This window comes from Geospiza fortis, unplaced genomic scaffold (genome assembly GCF_000277835.1).
Source record: "Geospiza fortis unplaced genomic scaffold, GeoFor_1.0 scaffold188, whole genome shotgun sequence".
NCBI classification, from domain to species: Eukaryota; Metazoa; Chordata; class Aves; order Passeriformes; family Thraupidae; genus Geospiza; species Geospiza fortis.
Window position 1 is genome coordinate 4,437,491 of NW_005054337.1, and position 9,303 is coordinate 4,446,793.

Below are 9,303 nucleotides of genomic sequence, written 5' to 3' on the forward strand. Positions count from 1 at the left end.
TGGCAGCCGGCACCGGGGACAGGGAGAGGCACGGAGCAGCGGTCCCGAACACACCCAGCCCCTCCATCCCCCTGGCACGCAACCAGCCCCCTCCCAGCCAGGGCAGGGCCAGGAGGGACAGATCCGTGCAGGATCAATGGAAGCTGCCTGCAAAGGGGGGCATTAAACCGGAGGTCTCAGGCTGGAGGCAGCCGAAGGGCACTTTGCCATCCCCCGTGTCCCCTGCTTGGGTGGCACCAGGAGCCAGCAGTGCTGCCCCTGCCAGTGTGGCCCCCAGAGAATAGGGTCAGTGCTGTGGGTGAAGTCCCAGCTTGGTCAGTGTTGCCATTACCATGGCATCCAGGTGGTCCTTTAATCATCGAGGTGTCTTTTAATCATCTTAAGGGGGCACCCTGTCCCCTTCCCTGCTTTGCTCTCTGCTCCCTCCCCACATTTTAGTGGATGCACAGCCCCGGATATACTCACAGAACAGTTTCCCCCTCTGTCCCAGGGGATGCTCCTGGTTTTGCCCTTTCCCACGGCAAGCATCACAGCTGGGGGCCAGCGAGCAGCAGCACAGTCCCTGTGCTTTGGGGACAGCCTGGTCGCCCTGGCTCAGCCCACCATCCCCTCTGCCACCTGAATACACAGTCACTGTGTCCAGCCAGTGACAATTCCTGTCCCCTGTCCCTGCCATCGGGTTTTGCTCAGTACAGGACAGGGAACACAGGCTTGTCTCTGCCAGGATGGGACCAAGCCCACTGCAATGAGTCCCAGGAGCTGTGAAAAGGGGGAGCTGCTGCCCCAGCCCCACAAGTGATGGGGTGTGATGCTGCAGACCCTGTCCCTGCCTGGCTGACGCAGTGAGGACACGTCTGGCTTGTGCCTGCAGCCCTTCTCCTCCACAAGGACACTCATTTCTCACCTGCACTGACTCCTAAAACAGCAGGAACAATGCAGGGATGCTCACTTCATCTCTCAGCTCCAACCAGGAGCAGCCACAGGCAGGTGTCCCCACTCCTGATCTCTGCTTCACCCAGTAACAGCATGATGAAGGCATCTGAGCCAAGGCAGTCCAGCCTTCCCCTGGCTCCCCCAGCTGATGGAGAGCTCTTCCAGATGAAAGAATGGCTGGAGTAGGGAGGGCAGTGCAGCTGCTGTGCAGGGGCCCAGCACAGATATAAGTTCCAACACACTCCCCACAGATATAAGTCCCAACTCCTCCTCTCTGACCCTGTCAACTCCCGTTAAAATTAAGACCATCTTAATTAAAGCTCCACAGCCCAAGACAGCAGAGGCCAGAGCTTCATAAAAGGGGAAAGGATAATTAGATCAACCATCCAAATTCACTCCCCCTAAGCATGGGGGAGAGCATGGTCAGGAGCGATGCAAAACTCCTCCAAAAAGACATGTCAAAACAGGGAGTTGGAAAGACCAAAACAAACCCTGAGAAGCACACAAGCACATTCTGCATGTTCATGTGGCCAAGAAACAGGGAAACTCCTAGCAAGCACACTGGGAGCATTTAGGGAGCTTGAGCTCTCCCAGCCATCACAGGGTAGATTTTGGCTTGCTGGGGTGATGGGCAGTGGCTCTGCCAACATCAGTGGCACAGAGAGCTGCAGGCTGTGCCCCCCTACCTCCACAGCACCCCAAAACCAGGCAGGGCAGAGGCATCCTGACACTGGGCACTCCCAAGCACCATCCTGCATAAAGCCACAAGCCTTATCTCCCTGAAACAATGCAGGCAGCTGGATGCAGGAAGCAGAATGTGCTGCGAGTTGTGCCTGCTGGTGCTGAGCTGAGCACTCAGTTCTAAGCCATTTCTCCACTGAGAGATGTGAGAAGGGAAGGTGGCCATCGCCACACCTTGTCACATCCCTGTCACTGTGCTGCAGCAGGCCTGGGGACTGACAGGGACCACATTTGGATCTGTCAGTGTGTGGCTGCATCCCTTCTGCACTGTAAGGGCATCCAACAACTACAGAAGGGAACACAAAGCTTTCTCACCCTGAGGGTGGTCCAGCACAGGCACAGGGACTGGAGGGGTGGTGGGATCCCCAGCAGGAGATGCTCAGAGCTGGCTGGGTGCTGTGCAGCCTGACTGTGCCCCGGGTCAGAGCAGGGATGCCTCCCAGTACCTCCCAGCCTGAATCAAGTCTGCACTTCCAGCATTCCCATCAGGACACCAGCCAAAGACAGGAATTGCCCAACCAGCTCCAGCAAATGCTTTCCAAGGCACACAAAGCCCTTGGCCTGCATTAACCTGAGCTGGCTTCTCCCAGGCAGGTGATGAGGGCACCGCTCTCCTCCTGCCAAGTCCGGGAGAAGGAAACTGAAAGGAAATGCTTCCAAGGGCAGGAGTGCCCGTGGGGCTGGGAAGAGACAATGCTGGGCAGGGAAACTCTGATGTCAAGCTGGAATGGCACTAGGAGTTGGAGCTCTTGGCTACCAGGACTGCCTGGAGCCACGGGGCAATGCTTCCCCAAAACAGCCCTGTGGCTCAGCACTCCTCAAAATGTGCCCTTTGAACATTGGCCCCTGGGCATGCTGGCACCTCCGAGCTCCCACTGCCAGCCACTTAATTCTCCAGTTTCCCCATGGCCCATCACAGCCCTGCTGTTCCCATCCTCCTCCGGGCAAAGAACCAGGACAAGGGACTGGCCCCACTGCAGGGGGTGAAAGAGACCTGGTGACATGAACTGGCCCTTGGAGGAGGAGGGGTGATTTCTGTTCCCCATTTCTGCAGCGCCTCTCCCTGCACAGGCAGCCTCAGGCTGCAGGAAATGTGGTTTCCTTCTGCTTTCTGGAAGCGAACATCCACCCCGGGGGCTCTCGGGAGAGGGCTGTGGCAGCACCCAGCCCACCCCGTGCCCTGCCCAGCTCCTGGGGAAGGGGCAGGTGGCAGCAGGAGGCTGCTGTGACTCACACGTGTCTCAGATCCGGACAAAACAGTGGCTGCAGGGCTGACACACCCGTTCTGACCCGGGCAAGACAGCAGTGCAGGCAGGCGGCAAATCTCCAGGGCAGGGGGAGGAAGGGGGCAAGAACGCAGGAGGCAGAAAAGCTCCACATCTGAGCAAGTTACAACCACCCCTGGCCACGCTGGCGTCACTGCTAAAACATTTCCACTTTCAGAGAAACCAGCCCATCCAGTCCAGCCAGGCAAGGAGCTCCCAGGGCTCCGCTGGCCCTCCAGGACCAGAGCCACAGCCCCACCAGCCCTGCTGAGGGGTCCTGTAGGACCCCCGTGGCAGGAAACCTCCCACAGCCCTCCTGACATGGAACAGGAACTGAAACACTCTTGGGGAAAACAAGGGAAAATGCAGGGAGGGTATGTGGGTATGTGGGTACGTGACACAAACCCATGGGGCTGGGAATTGCCCCTCTCCCAGCTGGAGGCTTGGCAGGACACCCGCTGGGGTTCACTGCAATGGGAGGGGATGAAGGACAAGCCAAGCAGAAACCAAGGCTCTTCTGTCACAGATTTCAACCACTTCCCACTTTGCAGATCCCTGAGCATTTTCAAATTAATAAGCAGGATCCGACACAGCAAATTTGTGCTGGATCACTTTGGGACTTTGAGGCATATGCCCAACACAAGCCTCAGGCTGTGGGGAGCCATGGGGCCACCAGCCCTAATGTCCACACGCTGTGTGTGGCTGCAGGTCAGGGCTGGATGAGCAGGGTCAGCCTCCAGCAGTGCACACTGGACTCCTTTCACCCCCATGGGCATGGATGGGACTGGGAGCAGGTCCCATATGAATGATCACAGCATGGACTGTGGCTCTGGCCTTGGAACACCAAGGACATCACTGGCAACAGAACCCTGAGAGATGCTGGTCCCCACAGCCACTCCCATCTGCACCACCAAAACAAAGCATCGCTCAGGATGCGTCAGAGGAACAACCAGGGAGGGTCCTGAGGGGCAAAGGGAGATCAGCCAGCCCCAAAAAGCTTTTCCAAGCCCAAAATGCTGTGTTGGATTGCCAGCTGCTCCCGGGGTGAGTGGGAAGCTCACACCAGAGAGGATCCAGCTGGGAGGTGCAGCCCCTGATGGTGCTCACTATCAACAACCTGAGCAGATGAAAAACAAAGAAAAATGCTGAGCTGGTGTCTTTTATCCCTGTCGCTCCTGGAGCAGAGCTGGGCTCTGCACACCTCTGGCACTGCTCTGATGTTGTGGTGGGGAGCAGAGATGGACTGTGGGTGAGGTGGATGTGACCAGTGACACGTGGACCTTGCAGCCTCCCAAGGCATCTCTCCAGCCCCTGCTTGTGCTGCTCATCCTCAATCAGGGACAGACTGAAGGGATGCAGGGACAAAGGGATGCAGGGTGTCTCCTCTGCCTCCCATCACCTGTGGCTCACAGTGCCTTCAGCACAGCCCCCCTGGACCACAGCATGGGAGCAGGAGAGCTGTGCCCACCCCAAATCACCCAGAGGGCTCAGGTGAGCGTGCACACACACGTGCACACCCCCCCACACCTGCACCTGTGCATGCAGCCAGCTGGGCAGGCAGCTGCCCTCCTTGCCCAGCCCCAGCCACACACACGGCTCCCAGCAGCCTGAGCCCTCCCGCCCCACACACTTCTGAGCTCAGCTGCTCATGGCATTGGAGCATGGAACTCATCCTGCTCACAGGGACTCTGCAGCTACATCTGCACCCTTCCTGATCCCATGTCACCCCCCCCTGCCTGATGCAGCAGGCTGCTCCCTGGAAGCTCCCTCCTGCTGTCCCAAGGATTCCCAATGCCTTCCCCAGCACAGCAGGGCCCCACCAGCACTTGGCCCATGGGCAGGGGAAGGAAAGGGCCCATCTGAGCAGGGAGTGGCTCCAAGAGCGTTTCTGTGTAGTTTTTTTTGCATAAGTCAGCAAGCACATGCTTCAACCCGGGGATATGGGAAGCCCAGGGAGAGCACTGCCTGACCCTGCTGCTGCTGGCACTGGCTGCAGCTGCAGCTGAGGATGAGGAAGGTGCTTGTGCTTCATGGACATCAGATTCTGTCTGCCCTGCCTAAGGGGAGGCTCTACCCGTGGTGTGTGAATAGGGTAGGGCAGTACAGCTGGGGCTGGGAGAAAGGGAAACTGAGGCACACACACTGTGTAAAACCTCACCAACTCCAACAACAGCTTCTCCTCAGGTGTTCCTAGGGGAAACTGAGGAATGCAGTGGGAAAGCAAGTGGAGAAATGAAACTCAGACACAATGCTATGCCTCCAACCCCAAATTACTGCAAAAGGGTGCCCTGGGGTGAGATATTTTTAGGATTAATTTAGCACTGATCTGACCCTCTCATGCTGCCCCCAAACTGGTGTGTGGCATGGGAGGGGGACACATTGCTCAGGACAGGCTGGACTTGTTAAACTCTCCCAGGGTAGACGGGGCAATGCAGCAATTTACCCTCATTGAGGCTTTTACCCTCATTGCCCAGGTTTTTGGTGGCCAAGGCTGCCAAGCACAGTCAGGAAGGATGGGAGCAGCTGCACTGGGTGGAAGCTATTTGCACAGCATGCAGTCAGGTTTCCATCCATCCATCCATCCATCCATCCATCCATCCATCCATCCATCCATCCAGGGCCAGCTGAAACCTCCTGGTCACAGGAGTGAGACCACAACAGGTCAAGCATGGGCTGGGAAACTCAGGGCCAGCCTCTGAGTCTTGCAGCTCAGGGAAAGAACCACAGCACAGCCCAAGTCACACATGTCCCTGCACCACATGTCCCCCTTGGCTGCAGACCCCAAAGTGCCCTCCTGGCATGGGGCCCACAGCTGTGAGGTGAGGGCAAGCTTGCTACACACGGGCCCCATTTCTTATCTTTTTACCTTAAACATCCATGCAGTTCTGTTCTCCACATTTCTCCAGACAAGCTCACCAATCCCACATGCCATCCTATGGATATTTCAGATGCTGCATCTCCACTGAGACTACAGTGGTGTCAGGCAGATTTGTTTAAGGGCTGAGTTAAACTCAATGGCCAGTCCCACCCTGCCCAGCGGCTGATGCCCCAGCAGCCTGGCCAACCCCCAGCCCTTGAAAACCCCTCCCTGCTCCCCAGGGAGAGCAGCCAGCAGATCCATAGCCTGCAGGGAAGTCAGTGCAACATGCAGATTTGCAGGTCCTGGTTCCTGGCCCAGGTTCAAATCACATTTGTTCCTGAAATCTGTTTCAGGGTTTTCTTTGCAAAGCGCGTGTGCAGAGCCATGTGCACTGGTTCCCAACACAGCCAGTGCCAAGGTCACTGTGCCAACCTGGCACCGAGCTGGGCGCCTGGGTGCCCCTGCTAAGCACACTCTGGGCAAGTCTGGAACTAGATGATCGGGGGAACTGGAACTAGATGAGCTTTAAGGTCCCTTACAACTCAAACCAGCCCACGATTCTGTGTTGTACTGGACTATCTCCCACTTTGCTGCCCATTTAAGCGAAGAGGAACCAAAGGCTTTAAAACAGCCCCGTGACACGATGTGTTTTCTGCTGATGGGTGGAAACTTCAGCAAGACAGGAGCCCTGGGGAGCTGGACTGCACCACCCACAGCTACAGGCAGTCGGGAAGAGCAGCTTGTATTGGAAACAGTGACAATCCACACTCCTGTCCCAGGAACAGCTATGCATGGATGGTTATTTCCATGCACAGGTCTGAGCTGCTCTCCAGGCATGGGGTTCAAGGGCTCCCCTCTGCAGGGAGGTGCAGGGGTGTGCTGCTGTCTGACAAGGCTGTTTCTGATGGGATGCATGCTGGACACATCTCCAGGCGGGCTCCGGGGCGAGATGCGGAAGTGAGCTCAGATGGGAAATTGTTCCAAGAGATAAAGAAACAAGTTGGAAACCGAGCTGCAAAATAGACAGCACAGGAAACAATAGCACTTCAGATAGGCTTTCCAATTTCCCACAGCTGTGCCAGGAGTCCAGTGCTTTGTCCCAGGGATGCTCGTGGGTCCCCCCCTGCTCAGACATGCTGGGAGGAGGTGCAGGCTGCTTGTTCCCTCCTACCTCTTCTCTTTCAAGATCTTACAGGCATTTGCTGGTTGTTTAAATGAGAGGCTGGGGACCAAGTCCTTCAGGTCTCATTAAATAAGAGTTTAGCTCTGTGATGACTTCAAAGGCCAGGCAGGATCCTACACCAGTAACAGGGAGAGGCAGATGGGATTTCGAAGGCATGGGAGCCCCATGGTCCATCCCCTGCTTGCCTCAGTGGTCCCAGTGACATGATGCTGCTTTGCAGGAGCTGCCCATGCTGCTAAAGGCCATCCCTGTCTCGGGATTGCTGATGTCCCCTCTGTGCCACCAAGGCAGAAAAGGACCCTCTTGTCTTTGCAGCAGAGCCTCCACACTGGTTCGTCACTGCAGTGCTCTCCTTGTCTCATCCCCCTCTCCCCAGCCAGGGGCTGGGATGGCCCTTTCTGCCTGCCGTGGAACCTCCCTGATTTTCCATCACTCTGGCACAAAGTCATTAAAGGGCAGAGCTATCGTTAGGGCATCTCCATCACACAGGGAGCACTGCAAGGCCACTAACGATCAGACAGGGAACATTGGACTTCCCTTCCCTGCTGCTGCGTAGTCCATAAATAACCCTGTCTTGGGCTGTTTTGGTGAAGCCAGGAGGTGTTTAGAGGAGCCCCTGCCCTGCTGCTCCCAGGTCAAAGCTTGGAAGTGAGAATTGACCCTCGATCTCCTAAGCAAAGGTGTTCCTCCCTGATATATAAGCATTAACTGGCTAATGATTACAGAGACACAGACACAAGCCTTGGCTCAGACACTGAGTGCCAGGGTTTCGCTCTGGGTGGATCTGGAGCCAGCTGAAGCTGATGGCTTAGCACAGGTAAACCAGGATCAAGCTCTATGGCAAAGGTGTCAGAAGCAGCCCAACAGTGAAAATGACAGAAAGGATATTGCTTTAAAGTGCAATACTGCTGATGTCTTCCTCCTCATCCCCTTCCTCAGGCCTCCCTGGGCAGCCCTGTGACTGTCTGACCAACACCTGCTGCACAGGGGGCCTGGGCACATGTTGAGCCACCGGGTTCTGAGGAGTGTTTCCAAGTCTGGCAGGGACAACAGGATCCCCATCACTAATGGCTGGATCTTGGGAAGGTTTGTCCTCACTCGGTTCTTGCACTGGTCATGCTGGCAGTGGGTATCTCCTCAGCTGAGAGGAGAGCAACAAAGATCCCCAGCACCTCCTCCTCTGGGAGCGCCAGCCAGGCAGGAGAAAGAAAAATCAAGTCTTTTGTTACCACCTTCATTCAGTTTCACAGAGCACTGCTGGATACGTGCAGTCCTGTCCCTGTCCCTGCTGTACAGGCAGGAGCTCACCTCAGGGAGCCCTGTGCTCTGCACCCTTCACTGTCCCCAGCTCCTAATGCCCCTGTTTGATGGACCCCTGGCTGCATGTCACATCATGTCCCTTCCATTGCATCACTTCTGGGGAGCCAGGAGGACGGGCCACAGCACACACAGGGCAGCACAACCTGCTCCCTGCCAACTACAGCCTCTTCTGCTGCTCAGCATCTCTGGGACCGGGACCAGGACCACAGTCACTTCCTGGCACCGAGTCTGGGGCTGAGCCCTGGCACACCACAGCAGCCACTGGGGTGAGGAAGGACCAGGGAGGAGTGCGCTGTGCAGGGCCAGCAAAACACAGGGAGGTGGAGCAGATCCCCACTCAGTCCAGCAGGTCTCACACGAGGCTGCACAGCTCCCTGACATGATGCCCAGCACCAGAGAGGACCATGCCAAGATTGGTGCCACAAGATGCCAGCCCCCTGCCACACCTGTCCCCACGCACACAGCCCTGTGCAGCAGCCTCAGCCCCGCAGGCTGCCTCCCGTGTCCATCCCAAGTCGCCCCAGGATGCAGCACAGCCTGTCTGGGCAGTGAGCAGGATAAAACCTCATCCCGACCCCAGCGTGGCTCAGGGCAAAGCCCACGATGCTCTTCCATGGTACCGGGGGCTGTGACAGAGGGGACATGCCACTGCCACCACTCGCGGTCACACACGGGGGCTGGATCGCCCAGGCTGCGATGGGGAACTTCCCGACTGGATGAAGTCTGAAATGGGAGAAGCCGGGGCTCTGCAGCCCCCCAGCAGCTGAGCCAGGCGGGCACGGCGAGGGGCACGACTCGCCAGGTCCACCAGGGCTGGACACTGGCCCCAGAATCACCGGTGAACAAACACAACAAGGGAAGCGGATCACGAGACATCAAAGCAGGGGGGCGATGAATATTTCATGTCCTGGCCTACATACAGCCCGGCTGTCCCCGCCCTGCGCTCCCGGGGCTCCCCCCCAGCCCCTAAGCACAACAAAGGGGAGTTGCAGGCAGGCGGG